Raw genomic sequence first — 16,403 nt, 5'->3', positions numbered from 1 at the left:
CATATTGTGGGCATCATTCCCACTAAGATTTTCCCTCTAATCAAGGGTTTCCCTGGTTAACATATATGATGTTATTGTGTATGGTTATTGCATCTACTATTTACATGTTTTAGAATTAATAAATACATTGAGAGTTGTTTTAATTACATAATTGATTCACCCCCTCCCCCCCCCCTCTTAGTTATATTGGTGGACTTTACTTTCTAAAAATTAGTATTAGAGCATCAGGTCCTTGAAGGAAAAAATTTATTAGCTTGAGGAGATCTATGGCAACTTATTTCAAAAAGGAAAGTCCAAAGTTTGATGAAATTAATTATGACAATTGGAAGGAGAAGATGAAGACTCACCTACTATGCATGGGTCCATAATTTTTTTTGGTTACATTAAATTAGAAGACTATGATAGAAGAAGATAAGCTTGACTCTTGTGAAAAAAGTGAAAAAGATCTATTCATGTAGAATACACTTGCTAAGGAAGTATTGATATAATTTCTTACTAAAGTAGAATTTGCAGAGGTAAAATCTTTAAATCTTCCATACGAAGTTTGGATTGCTTTTTTGGAATGTATGGATGGGATGATGAGAGGGGGGGTGGGGGAGGTGGTGAATTAATATCCACCAAATTTTACCTTATAAAAAATTTCAATGAATTCCTTTTTTCCTGTCACTTGGTTGATACTTAAACACATATCATACTCCTTGAAAAAGAAAGTCACATTAACTAATATAACAATCTTCAATCATAACCACATAAAGATAATTCATTACACATAACACAATCATTTTGGTATCACAAAAACCCTTGGTCAGAGGAAAAAATGCAGTGGGGATGACACCCACAAATCCATTACTACTGTAGTAAGAGGTTGCCTTGTTAGGGGTACAATGTTTAGTCAAATCTAGTGACTTACTCTATTAGGAGTATACCATAAGATTAGTTAGATCTACCTTTCAAAAGTATTTTTACAACACTCTTTAAGTGTGTGCTTGGTTAAGAGATTTACAAAAGACTAGGTCTACCTTTTACAAGGATTTAGAACTACTATAATGATAAGAAGGTATTAGCAAATGACAACTTACTTTTCTTGATTAGATCTCTCTTCTCAATATCATGCATCACCTCTAGTGACTTATTTTTCTAAGCCTCTTTTAAGTTGTATACAATTTCTAACTTCTGATGTATTCAACTCTATCCTCTATCATGAAAAGTATTCTTGCTTATATTCCCCTCTCTATCACAATTAACAACATAAAACTATTCCAAAATGGTCCTTTTATAGTTTTCAATTACCTTTTTGACTTGTAACCTAATTAGGGTTTTGGAACCCTCTAGAATGTATCTCAAGTTAGAACTAACTCTTCTATAATCATCCAGTCTAACCTTCCTTTTCACCTTTATTTTCATTGTTTAGCTCTACCTTGTAGTCATCAACAATCAATTCTCACACTTCAAGAAATTTTATCAAATATTTTCTTCGGTCACTGTAAACCATTTATACCACTTGGTAAGAGTAGGTCACATCATATTTTGTGCCAAATCAAACTCTTATGTAGTCTCTACTTCACTTAGTAAGTATTCTACTCATCATGTTGTCGTTCGGTGAAAAATTTTCTCAGGTATAACTATTCTTTCTCAGTAGTATCTATCTAGCATGGTGAGTATTCAATTACCTGAGAATCACTAATTGCTTGGTAATAACTATCTATTAGAACTTATATTCCTCTATGCTCAAGAATCACATAAATCAATTACTATGTGAAACACATATCTCTTTTTCACTAAATGACAACATAATTCTTATATTGACATTAGTGAAAAAAAATTGATAAATAAAAATTTAAAACTTGTATACAAATATCTTCAACTCATAAACTCCCCCTATGTGTATGCCTCTGTAAAATGTGCAGTTTCAAAACTATTTTTTTTGTAATAGTATTATAATTCCTAATATTTCCTTATAACTCAATATAATGTAAATAAACAAACATACAAAATAATATCTCATTGCCATTCAAAACAATATCTCAGTGTCTCATCCCCCTTTTTTGACACTGATGTCAAAAAGTAGTAGTAGCAAAAATAAATAACTTACATAGGGTCAAGACCAAAGTGATCAATAAAGTCTTTATATTTCTTGAGGAGAATGACGACAATTTTGTCCCAATTTGTTCTTATAAGATCAAGAAACTTTTGCTCAACTTATAATTTAGCAGCAAGGGTAGTCATGTGATCTGCAATTCAGAGAAACAAAGATGCAATTAACTCCTTAATAGTCTTAATATGATGTTGCATGACCTCATGATGAAGTAATAACAACCCTTGTATCTTATTTATTTTTTCCCTTAATTTTTTGTCCTCTTCTAGTAGAGTATGTTGAAAACCAGCTAGGAATCTCACTCGAGAGTAATATGCTAATGCAATGTTAAGTTCAACTAATAAATATGCAACACTAGACTTTAAGTCTTCATTCATCTTTTTCATTTTATCCTTTATATCTTTGGTGAGGGATGGAATATCACATAATTTCTACAATAAAGAAACAATTTTTTTCATTGTTACCTCTAGCTTAGTAACAGTGATAGAAAAAGCAACTTGTTGAAATGTTATAGCTGTAGACACTTTCTCTAGAACTTTATTTTCAAACTTTGTTTTAGATCTTTGCATCAATTTAGATGAAGTGTCTATATATGGATCATTCAATTTATCAACCATTTGAACTAGTTGATCCAATATGGGAGCATTGTCATTAATTGATATATTAGGTACAACTTGAAGTAAGATGTCTTTTACATCATGTAAAATCTACTTCTACTTTTGCTCTTTCCTCATTCTTATCTACTTCTTTTTCCTCTCACAAAGCTCAGTGTATATAGCCATTTTCTCATCATCTAATGTGTTAGGACCCCATGAGGGTATAACAATAACCTCATCTAACATTACAAGATTTTTGCATAATGAGTGGATGTCCTTCTTCTTCTTCAACTTTTTACATTTGGCTTCCTTGAAGCTTGCACTTAGTGAAGCTTGGAAAGTAACATGAGTTGTAAAATCTTGCACTATTTGCATAGCTTAAAATTGTATATCTTCTCCTTCCTTTTCTTGATCAATATTTTGAATAATTTCTATTTTCATGGGTGACATATGAGGCTTTTCCTCATATTGACTTAGTTTTAGTAGCATCTTGTTCTTCCACCTTCTTATGTTCTTCTATTTTTTTTTTGTAGATAGTGGATATAGCTATAAAGAATTGTACACATAATTAGGTGTACATGCAAAAAGTGACAGGTCTTCACTTTTTCTTACCTTTGTATGTTCAATTTTGCCTTGCCCAATATTTCCCTCACTTGGAGGTCTGTGGGCTGGTGCTTCTTCATCTATTACAGATTTAACTGCTTGAGATTTGATAGAATCTCCTTGTATTTTTACATTATAATCAACTTTGCCTTCATTTTTCTGTTCATTGACTTGGTCTTGGTTGGTATCCCTTTGTGCATCTTGAGCTCGATACTCAATGTTAGTGTCCTTTTGTTCAACATTTGTAACCATTTTTATACTCTTTGCTAGAGTATCCGATGATCCAATGGTTGTGTCTTCTTCCTTTTGTGGTTACTCTTTGGTCTCTATTGAGGGATATGGTTTGATTTGTCCAATTACTAGTGCATATCCCAATTTATGAGAAAATGTTGGCTCGGTTGATATACAACATTTTTCCTTCCTCTCAATTTTAGTCAATACATCCTCATCTTCTATTAAATTCTTTGTAGGATCTTTTTCAGGTGCATCTTCTATAGTAAAAGTATCATGTACTTCAAGTTCTATTTTATGAGAAGTTCCATCCTTTTTATTGATTAACTCTACATTTTGATGCAACTCGATATTAGTGACAAATTCATTAGCCTCCTTGATCTAGATTTTTTTTCCAAATAGTTTGACCTTTAGCTTCAACATCTTGCATTCCTCTAGATAGTAGTTTCAAGGCTCTGTGTTTTGGAATGACTATTTTATTATGTACTTTCAATGCTTCTTTTAAATATGAAATGTGTAGATCGGGCATTAGTGTGACTAAGGACCTCTCCCTCATCTATTTCTTAGTAATCATAACAAATTTCCATCTATGTTCAACTTTTCTATACAGATATTTAGGGATCATATTTCCAATCTCAATTTGAGTATAGTTGAATTTAGCCATCATATCTATAAAAAACATTTTCTATTTTTCTTTGATCATCTTCATTCATTTTCTCATACCTCATGTCTTGAAAACCACTTAATTCTCCATGCTCTCTTCAAGAATTTTCTATTTCATCAATGTCTTTTGGCTTAACATTTACAACAACATAAAAATTTCCTACCTCATCTAAGTTTCCTTGCTCACTACCTTCAACATCTTCTTCATCTTTAAGATCTAACTTTCTTCTCTTTTGAGTGGTCTTGGCAACATGTTTTCTAGAATGCTTGGGAGCCTCATTCCTCTTCTGATATGTCCTTACTTCATTGTGTGCAGGCTTAGTTATCTTCACTCTGCATTTCTTCAATGATGGTTTACCATTTTGTGCATCACATGTCTTTGAACTAGTATGTTTGGGGCGTGTAGGTGTTTTAGGGGGCATATTCTTCCTTTTCTTCCATTGTGAATCTATAACAACTATAGCTTTTCCCATGTCTTCTGCATCATCTTCATCTTCACCTTTTACTTCTCTAACCTGTAGGGGTTGATCATTTTGGTTTACACCAAGTTAACCCTCCTATTTCTTGATGATTTTCTTTTCTTTCCTTTTAGTTTTAGGAATAACTATATCCATAGTAATTTTCTCTTTGTCCTTCTCATATGTGGAAAACTCGAGAGCACCTTAACAGGTTCATTTAGTAATACTTCTATGGCCTCGGTGGCCTAATCGATATTGATTTTATAATCCATTGGTGCAAGCCATGCAACCCCATGAATAACTACCTTGATAAGAGTATGGTCAGTGTTAACTAGGAAATACACATCTTTATGATATTTTTCCACCATCTGTGGAGGGATTCATTATCTCTTATTCATCCTTTCATTGAAATTTACAAAATACTCAGTCATAACACCATTGGAATTTTCCCCCAAGAGCTCTAACATATTCATTTATCTAGTATATTATGGGGGTATCTTTTTTCTAATTTATTGGACCAAAGCCTGGGAGATAATTTTTCATGTAAAGAAAATACAAACTAGTAATGATCCAAAATTACATTTGTTTATTTTGGTCACCTAAATTGTGTTCATATTATCAGACAATTGTCACAATTGAAATGTGGAAAGATCATACTTATGATATTTCTTCACAATTTTATATGTCATATCTACCACTATGCATGGTACACTATTATGTCTGTTGAATTGGAAGATTTTGTATGCAATAGAAAATAGTCCAAATTTTATCTCTAATTCTATTATATTGTCCAATTTAACCTCTTCCATCTCATTTGGCTTTGGTGTTATGCCTAATCTCATTCTTGGACGTCATACAAAAGGTCTTAACCTTATCGATTATAGGATAGCTTGTGTCGATGTGGATAACATCTTGAGTGATCTTAATGGGCTCATCTAGCCCCATCTTCATATCATGTACCCTACTAAGAACAATACATCTCTAGTCATCTTTGAAAACCTTCAAGAAACATAGGGAAAGAGTAAGAGCCTTGGTCTCTAGATGTTTAAATTCATCCTTTAGATTCCCATTATCACACAATTCCTCATAAGCTTCCCTTAGCTCATAACTGGCAATTCCCCAATCTTGCAATGATAGAATGATCAAATGTCACTAACAAGTAAAACCCTAGTTGGTATGATAGATAACACACCTACCATATCTATTTGTGTAGCAATTTCTGGGTGAAAATTATACTTGGGATCATCATATGTATCATCTCTAATCAATTTCACTATATTTACCTTATATTTCTTCATTCCTATAGATCTTAAAACCATTGTTAAAAACTAGGGTTACGATAGATAACTTCTCTCAATTTTCTTGGTTACACCTAAATCAACTTTCACACTTAGATTCTTTTATAGATTTACAATCACAAATCTTTGTGCACAATCTCTAGCTCAAATTGTCACTAATTTCTCTATAGCTCTCGTGAATGTAGGGCAACCAAATAAATTATTTTCCCCCTTATTTAGGCTAAAAAGTAGTCTTTACTATGCACTAGGGTGTATTACTTGCTTCATATAGTATACTTGGTCACCATATACATCTTGGTCACTTCATCTTTCATTTCCTACTCGATGACTACTATCAAAACTTCTCGTGCTCAATGAACATAATAAATTTCCTTAAAATTTTTCCCACTCATTTACTATAGCTCCATTAGTTATTGACCATTTCATTGAGAATATGCATCTTTCTAAATTTCATTACTTTATCCATGTGCATCTTGTATTATGTAGATATGGACCTCAATTCTTTATAATTTTGGAACTGATGTAAGATATAACAGTAATTATATTTTTGTGAATCAGTTTCTAGATTAGATTGTGTGACAATTTTTACCATCAACGTTTTGAATCACACTACGTGATCCATCATCAAGATGAGAGAGCAAGAGATGTCAAACAAAATAAGTGACATCTCTTGCTCTCTCATCCCGATGATGGATCACGTAGTGTGATTCGAAATGTTGATGGTAAAAATTGTCACGCAATCTAATCCAGAAACTGATTCACAAAACTATGATGGATTGTGGAAATTTTATCACATTAATAGTAATTATATTGTTTCATATCTTTTCTCAATTTTTAGTTAGAGGTAGAGGTTTCACTTGATCCATTGGATGAAGTGTCACCAACTGTACCACTTGATGTCTTATTTTCTTTTATCTTCCTTATCCATTTCTTGTCCATCTGTTCATGGATTTGATCCACTTTCACCTTTCCTTTACCTTTTGAATTTTCATCATTAGGGGTTGCAAATTAGTTCCTAGATTTCCTGCTTAGATGACCAACCTTGCAACAATTGTAACATGTCATGCAAGTGTGTCTCCAGTTACCAAAACTTCCTCCAAAATATAATCTCATACAATTTTCTGCAATGTGACCATACTTACCACATGTAGCACATGAATACCATGTGTTATAATCCTAGTTGATTGTATTGCTTTTCTTCCTTGGTTTCCAATTAGTATTCATATTTGATCTACAATATTGTGACTTATGCACACATTTATTGTGAGTATAGAAATACCCACTAAATGCATACTTCTTAGGCAATTGGATAAACTTTGATCTATAATCAAATTCTTGATGTCCATGTTTATTGCAATTAAAATAATATCCATTAAATTTGGGAGTAACATTGGACTTACCACTTTTTCTCTTACATGCATTGGCTATGTGTCCAGGCTTTCCATAGTAGTAGCATGTTGGCTTCTTGGATTTGGGATTGATGTTCATATTCCTATGTTTAACTTGTTTTGATGATTCTCCTTTCTTGGTGGTAGAATGCTCGATATAGCCTAAGCCAGATGTGTCTCTCAATCGCCTTTGTGCTTTGAGTTGTTCATCTAGTAATTTGATACTTTCTTGAAATCTGGTCATCCTCTCCATCATATATTTCTCAGCCTTTAGTTCACTTTTCAATATTTCATTTTCAGTCCTAAAGTCAACAATTTATTCCATCTTCCTGCCAATTTCATGATTTTTACCAAGTAGCTAGTTTTTCATATCAAAGTGATTTTGTGTCAATCTTGAAATCTCTTCATCTTCATCTATTCTTGAAGTTATCTCTCTCTTATTTTCTTCCATCATTCATTTTTCATCCTCAACTTTTGTCCTTTGTTCCATCACTTGACACATCCTTGTAGACTACACTTCTTGTTCCCTTTTCAACGACTTGACCTGATTGGTAAGGTTGTGGTTTTGCACTAGTAGATTAGCAATAGTAGTGTCAGTTTGATCATAAGTGTTTCCATCAGATAACTCTTTGATATTTGGTTTGTGATAGGTTGTCTGATTAGTTTATTGTTCAATTTCCTTCCTCTTATTTAGTGATGACCTCAAATTGTTCTTCAACTCATTGATTTGATTCATGGCAATCCTCAATTCTAGTATTTGATTCTCAATGGTATTGTCCAATCTATACTTCTCCATGACTCAAATCTTTGTTGTTATGTGATAAAGCCTTCAATAAGAGAACTAGGCTCTGATACCAATTGTTGAAATGTCTATATGGATGAGATGCTAAGAGGGGGGAGTGTGAATCAGTATCTACAAAATTTTACCTTATAAATTCTTTTAGTGAATCCCTTTCTTCCTCTGTCACTCAGTTAATACTTAAACACATATCATATTGCTTAAAAAATAAAGAAACATTAACTAATCTAATGCTCTTCAATCATTACTGGACATAAACATAATTCATCACACATAACACAATCATTTTGGTATCGCATAAATCCTTGGTTAGAGGGAAAACTATGGTGGGGATGACACCCACAAATCCATCACTACTATAGTAAGAGGTTTCCTTTTTAGGGCTACAATGTTCAGTCACTTTTGGTGATTTAATTTGTTAGGAATATACAATAAGATTAGTTAGATCTATGTTTCACAAGGATTTTTACAACACTCTTTAAGTTTCTACGCAGTTAAGATATTTGCAACAGATTGTTAGGTCTACCTTTTACAAGGATTTAGAACTACTACAATGATAAGTAGGTAGCAACAAATAATCTATGAAATAGAAACTTAATTTGCTTGATCAAATATCTCTTTTGTTCAATATCATGTATCACCTCTAGTGAGTGATTTTTCTAATACTCTTTTATTGCATACAATTTTCGACCACTGATGTATTCAACTTTGTCCTTTGTCATTAAAAGTCTTCTTGCTTCTATGCCCCTCTCTATCACAATTAACAACAATATAAAACGATTCCAAATTGGTCCTTTTATAGTTTTCATTTACCTTTTATATATTTGACCTAATTAGGGTTTTGGAACCATCTAGAATACATCTAAATTTAAAATTAACTCTTCTAGATTCAGCCAACCTTCCCTTTCTTTTCATCTTTTTTTTTTGGTTGGATCTACCTCATATTCATTAATAATCAATCTCATACTTCAAGAAACCTTCTCAAATATTTTCTTTGATCAATGTAAACCACTTTTACCACTCAGTAAGAGCATGTCACATCAGATTTTTTGCCAAATTAAACTCTTATGTAGACTCTATTTCACCCAGTAAGTATTATATTCATTAGGTTGTAGTTTGGTGAAAACTTTGCTAAGGTATAATGTTTCTTTCTTGGTACTCTCTATCTAGCTCGGTGAGTATTCAATTTCTAATGAATCACTAAATTCTTGGTAACAACTATCTGTTAGAACTTGTATTCCTTTGTTCTTGGACATCACATAACTTAGTTACTACGTGAAACAACTATCTTTTTCTCACTAAATGGGAACACAGTTCTTATGAACAATAATGGAAATAACATGCTTTACATAAGATATTTGAAGGTGATGCACATGCTAAGAAGGTTAGATTGTAGAGTTGGAAATGTATGTTTCAAGATGCTAAAATTCAAGAAGATGAAACTATAAGAGGTTACTTTAGTAGAATATTTGAAATTGTTGTACGAATTAAGACTTGTGGTGGATCTAAATTAGAAGATGAGATTATATGGAAACTTTTGAAGACCTTGACACCTTCTTATAGTCAGAAGACACATATGATTGAAAATGTTATTTTATGTACACCTAACTTTACAAAAGAAACTCTTCTTGTGAGGTTTCATACAACTGAGTTTTGGATAAAATAAAATGATAGATTGCCTAGAGTAGAAGCTAGTTTTAGAGTACAAAAGGACATACCTATATTGACAAGAAATTTGAGTACAAGTGGAGATTATGCTAGTAGTAGTTGAGCAAAAAAACAAGAAGTAGATGAGAAGATTGATGAAGGACTTGCCCTGCTAATGAAGAGAGAACCTAAAGTTAACCAAATTCTTGTTTGTTGGACATGTAAAGAACTTGGTCATTATTCATCTAAATATCCTACGAGAGAAAAAAAGATTAAGCCTAGAAAGCCCTACAAGACAGGAATACCTAAAGATTGCTTCTTAGTTAATGAGGATGATGAAATTAATTTTGAGATGGTGAATTTCCTAGATGATAGTGATGATGAGGATGATGAAATAGGATTTGTTGATATTACAAAAGAAAGCCCTAAAAAATAAATATAAAAAAGAAGTAGAGGAAGAAGAAGCCTTAGTATCATAGATTGAGAAGAAAATGTTAGATTGGATTATATATGGTGGTTATTCCCATCATATGAATAGAGATATGAACAATTTTTTTGGATATAATAGTTATTATGGTGGTGTAGTTAGAGTTGTAAATAATGCAGCTTGTCAATTAAAAGGAAAATGATCTATTACTCTTGATGGAAAGACTAACATTGAGGATGTTTACTTTGTGTATGGATTGACACATAATCTTTTGAGTGTTGGACATTTTGTCGAGAAGGGATATTAATTGCAGTTTACAGAGAAGACTTGCATTATCAAGAATAAGAATAAAACTTTAATTAGTACTAGTACAAGAAGAAGAGGTAATATTTTTTTTTTGAACCCTACTAAAATGAAATGTTTGGTTGCAAAAGTGGATGAAAATCAGTTGTGGCATAAGAGATTTTTTCATATAAACTTTGATAACATTGTGAAGGTCAACACTACATTTGCAGTTAGAGACTTACCTAAGATTGTGAAACCTACTAATATGATTTGTGAAGAATGCATGTTGGAAAAGCAGAAGAAGAATTCATTTCCAAGCAAGATGTTACTACTTCAATGAAGTTGGAGATTTACATATAGATTTGAGTGGACCTACAAGAACAAGATATTTTTATGGAGAAATGTACTTTATGCTTCATATTGATGATTTCATTAGAATGATATGGTTGCAATTCTTAGAGAGAAATATGAAGCCTTTGAGAAATTCAAGATATTCAAGAGTAGAGTTGAGAATAAATTTAGTTTAAAGATTAAATGTTTGAGATCAATAGAGGTGGAGAATTTATTTCAAACAAGTTTAACAACCTTTGTGAGGATAATGGTATAAATAGACAAATCTCAGCCCCTAAGACTCTATAATAGAATGAGATAGAAGAAAGAAAGAACTGATCAAAAACAAAAGAAGCAAGAGAAATGATTTTTGAGAATAATGTATCACATATATTTTGGAGAGAAGTATTGGACTAGGAAATATACACTATGAGAAAAGTGCAGATTAGACACAGACTAGACAAGGCATTGGTAAGACACCTTATGAACTTTGGTTTGGGCATACACCTAGTGTAAAATACTTTAGAATCTTTGGGATTAAATGCTATATTAAGAGAGATTCTAATGTTGGAAAGTTTGATTCTAGAAGTAGTGAAGAAATGTTTCTTGGATATTCATTGAAAAGAAAATCATACAGATATTTTAATTAGATATTGGAGACTATTGTTGAAAGTACTAATGTGAGAGTTGATGAACACTTTAAAATTCACGAGAGGATCATTGATTATGATTTTGATGGAGAGACCAATCAAAAGACTAACAATCATAATTTTGAGTAGGAATTATTTTATGAAAATGACACTTATTTGCAAAATGAATTACAAAGAGAAGGACAAAGAGAAGAACCAAGATTAGAACCTAGAGCATAAACTAGAATTGAGCAAGTGACACCTAATAGAAATGTAGCAAAGAGTTACCTTGTTGAACAAATTATTGGAAGTGTGAACAAAGGAGCTATGAAAAGAAACAAGGTTAGTGAAGAATTATGTTTAATATCTCAAGTTGAACCTAATAATGTTGATGAAGCTTGCAAAGATGACTTTTGGATAAACACTATGAAAGAGGAATTAGAGCATATTGAAAAGAACAAGACTTGGGAATTGGTTCCTAGACCTAAATATAATAATATTATTGGAACTAAATGACTATTTAAAAACAACATGAATGAATAAGGTGAAGTTATGGAAACAAAGAAATATTGGTTTGTAAAGGATATTCACAACAAGAAGGAATCAATTTTGAGGAAACTTTTGCACTTGTTGCTAGATTATAGGCAGTGAGAATGTTTTTGACATATGCAGCTAACATGAACTTTAGAGTTTATCAAATGGATGTTAGGTTAGCCTTTATGAATGGAGAACTTGAAGAAGAGGTATACATTGAACAACCTAATGGTTTCCCTTTGACAAATGGAAAATATATGGTTTGTAGATTGAAGAAAGCATTGAATGGTCTAAAACAAGCACCTAGAGCCAAGTATGCATGATTGGATAAATATTTTACATTGGGATTTGTTAAAGGTCATATTGATAGTAATTTGTACCTGAGAAAGAATGAATATGGTTTGTTGATTGTTGTAGTATTTGTGGATGACATAATTTTTGGAGGTAATGATGAAGCTAGCAAGACATTTTCAAAAGAAGTGATTTTTTTTTTAGATGGCTATGATTGGGGAGATAAAATTCTTCTTGGGATTCTAGATTGTATAGAAAAAATATGACATTTCCATATAACAAGCTAAGTATCTTAGAGATTTGTGAAGAGATTTAGTTTGGAGAATTATAAATTTGTTGGAACACCTATGGTAATTGGATGTAAGTTATCTAGAAAAGATGAATACCCTAGTGCAGAAAAAAAAAGTACAAATCTATGATTGGTGGATTGCAATATTTGACACAGACTAGACCCGATATAGCTAATTTCATTGGAATTGTGGCAATATTTCAAGAAGATCCTAAAGAGACACACCTTGTAGTAGTAAAAAGAATTTTTAGATACTTGAAAGGAAGTCTTGATTATGGTTTATGGTATGATAGATCACATGATTTCACATTGTCCATGTACACTAATGCTAATTGAGAAGGAAGTGTAGATGATAGAAAAAGCACTAGTGGTGGAGCATTCTTGTTAGGAAGAAGATTGATTTCTTGGCCAAGAAAGACATAGAATTGCATTTCACAGAGTATAGCAGAAGAAAAATATGTAGCAACAATAAATAATTTTTATCAGATCATTTGCATGAAGTAGATATTGAATGATGTTGGAATTGAGTTTATTGAGCCTATTATCATACATTGTGATAACACAAATATAGCGAGTATTTCAAATAATCCAATTTTACATTTAAAGATAAAGTACATTTCAATTAAGTATCACTTTTTGAGAGAGAATGTAGCAAAGAAAGAGATTAGATTGGAATATGCTAGCACAAAGCAGCATATAGTAGACATATTTACAAAACATTTGGCTATAGACATATTTATGTACTTGAGAGGTATGCTTGGGATCATCTCCCAACCTACTTTAGAGTAGTTGATGCAGAGATTGCATCAGTCTGGAATCTAGCAAAGCACTGTTTTCTTTGTCTGGACTAGATGCTTGATGCATATCCTATGCAGGAGTATCTGTATACGAGATGAGTCATTAAGGACTCTTGGTACTAGTATTTAATAGTATCTTTGGACACTTTTCTATGAGCTTTTACTAATTGTTTTGGAAATGATTGAACTTACAAGATTGAGATAGTGATACCTTTGTTATTGATGTCAATGGGGAAGAAGTATACATGAAAAACATTCTTATGGGAGAGAATAGAAAATGGAAAACATTCTTTATATAGGAGAGCTACACACTGATTGATACCCATGGGGGAGAAATTATTGATGTTTATGTACAGGGGAGATTAACACCTTGTTCATGCATATTGGTAATTTGATGTATTGTATGGTTGTGATTATAACATGAAAAGCTCTTTGAGACCTATCTGAGATTGACATATATGTTTACATTCATGGGCAAAATGGGAGAGTAAAGGTAGATGAGGAAGATATATATTTGGTATTCATGGCACTTAGATATTTTTCATGGTTGTGATTATAACATGAAAAGCTCTTTGAGACCTATCTGAGATTGACATATATGTTTACATTCAAGGGCAAAATGGGAGAGTAAAGGTAGATGAGGAAGATATATATTTGGTATTCATGGCACTTAGATATTTTTCATCTATGTTTCCATCAATGTCAAAGGGGGATATTTTTAGCATGAATGTTGATAGTATTCCTGTGAGGGAGCATGTTAGCATTGGTGGAGATATGATTGAGTGGTTATGTGTTACATTCATGTCATAGTTTTTTTATTTATGTGAACATACATACTTTTCTGTGAAGATTACCAGAGTTGTAGAGGAAAAATTATTTGGCACAGTCAATATTCAATGAGTTGGGTTATGTGTGATTGGTAATATATTCTACAACATGTACACATGCTAAAATCATGTGCATGGAAGAAAATATGAAGATATGACAAAGTTATGCCATAGTTTCTAGAGGTAGCTTTTAGAGAGAGTTTTTGGAAAGCAGTAACTGGTAAATCATCTGTATCTTTTAGATGAGATGGAATTTGGTTAAGTGAGCTTAGAGAAAGGTTTGAGATATGTTTAGGATGTTATGTTCCAGATAGTGAAATCATATATGTAGTTTGAGCTGGCTTATGAAGTCTGTTTAGTGTGTTATTCTGTAAGCTGACTATTGTTAAAATCATTATGAGAAGTGTAAATTATAATGTAACATGTATTTTATTATCTTAATCATGTCCTATATTATTCATTATAAAGTGAGAAATCATAAAGGATGAATCAATACTTGTTTTAGAACTTGGTATAAAGGAAGCATTGTTTCCTTGGTTGTAATCATTAGTGAGATCATTTTTGTTGGTTATGCGAACTTGGATGCATATTGTATTTGATCAAAGAAGAGATTAGCATTAAGGATGTACTATGACCTTAAAAGGGATTATATTGGCTAAGAAGTTTTTGTTTAGTTAGTTCATAACTTGGATAGATTATCCTGAAGAATTTTTGATGAAGGCAGTCTAAGGCTATTTGAACAAAGGGTTCAATTTTCCTTCTTTCAACTCCTAACAAGATTGATTTAACTCCTAACAAGGTTATAATCTTCTAACAAGGATTCAAAGTCTCCTAAAAAGGATTCAAAGTCTCGTAATAGGGACTCATATGTACTAAAGCTATTTCATTGGCTCCTAATAAAGTCCATCCTTTCACAAGGAACTTTTATATTAGTACATCATCTTGTGGGCATCATTCCCTCTGGGTTTTTCCTTCTAATTAAGGGTTTCCCTAGTTAACATATCTAGTGTTATTGTGTATGGTTATCTTTCTATGCTTATTGCATCTACTATTTATATGTTTTAGAATTAATAAATATATTGAGAGTTGTTTTAAATACATGACTGATTCATCCTCGGCCCTCCCCTTCTCAATTATCTTGGTGGACTTTACTTTCTAAGCGCATGCGTGCGCACACACACACACATTCCAAGGGGTTTAGTTGGTTGAAGAAATGAGTTCTCATTGTGGAGACCTTGGTTCAAATCACAAGAGGGACATGTTTATGGACTTCTAAGTTGTGACTCTTGGTATTCCATTTGTTGTATTTAGTGGGGTTTCTCATAAGGATCTCAAATAAGCTTGTAAGTCTCATGTTGTTTCTTAAATGAGTACACAATTTGTTAATGTAATGATCCCATCTTTTAGCAGTTGACCAAGTGTGTGTGCGTTAGCCTTGTTCTACATGGTCCCGAGGGCTAACGAAGGGTTTAATGGGATCTTGGAGTGTTTTGGCCTAGTCATTTCCAGTTTGGGCCAAAACGAAGTTGATTTACTCAGTTTCAGGCATACTTACTATTTTTAGTAAGTCGGCAAGACACAGTGCAGGTCAATTTTGGTGATTGGATTCGATACTCCTCGGTAAGAGCTTTCCGATGAGCTATCACTCGCATTATTCGGAGTCCGATTGCTAATACATTTTAATGCCTGAAGTTTTATTAAAGTAATGTCTAATTTAATTGTAAAATATTAAATTGTTACTTTAATATTTATTTTATGGTGATGTGTACCCAAAGGAGACATAAGGGGTATTTTAATATATGTTTTATATTATACATCTTTTATCCCACATTGCCCATATGATTTGAGCGGACCCATGGGAATAGAATAAAAGGAAGCATTTGTGGCTTCATTAGGCAGGTTGAATATGAGAAGAAATTGGTGTGTGAGTTGCAGCTTTGTTTTTGGCATTTGAGGACGTCTATCCTCTCTTGTAACATTCTAGACGTCATTCCCTTGGGGTTTGGCCTTTGGAATTCTTTCTTATTGGCTTCATTATCAGGCAGTTTAGTTGCATTTCCGGCTATAGGCAGATTTGATATTTTGCTCATATCTTCTTCACTACTTGTCCGACGCTTATGCCGCTTGGAGGGAATGGTATTATGAAGGTAGTGGACTGATTGGAGGACAAAGTATTGTAGCAGCAAGTTCGTAAGCATGGGCTGGAGTATTATGAC

This window comes from Cupressus sempervirens, chromosome 3, assembly GCF_028749045.1.
Source record: "Cupressus sempervirens isolate cs-2001-9-10 chromosome 3, ASM2874904v1, whole genome shotgun sequence".
Taxonomy (NCBI): Eukaryota; Viridiplantae; Streptophyta; class Pinopsida; order Cupressales; family Cupressaceae; genus Cupressus; species Cupressus sempervirens.
This window is presented reverse-complemented; position numbering follows the sequence as displayed.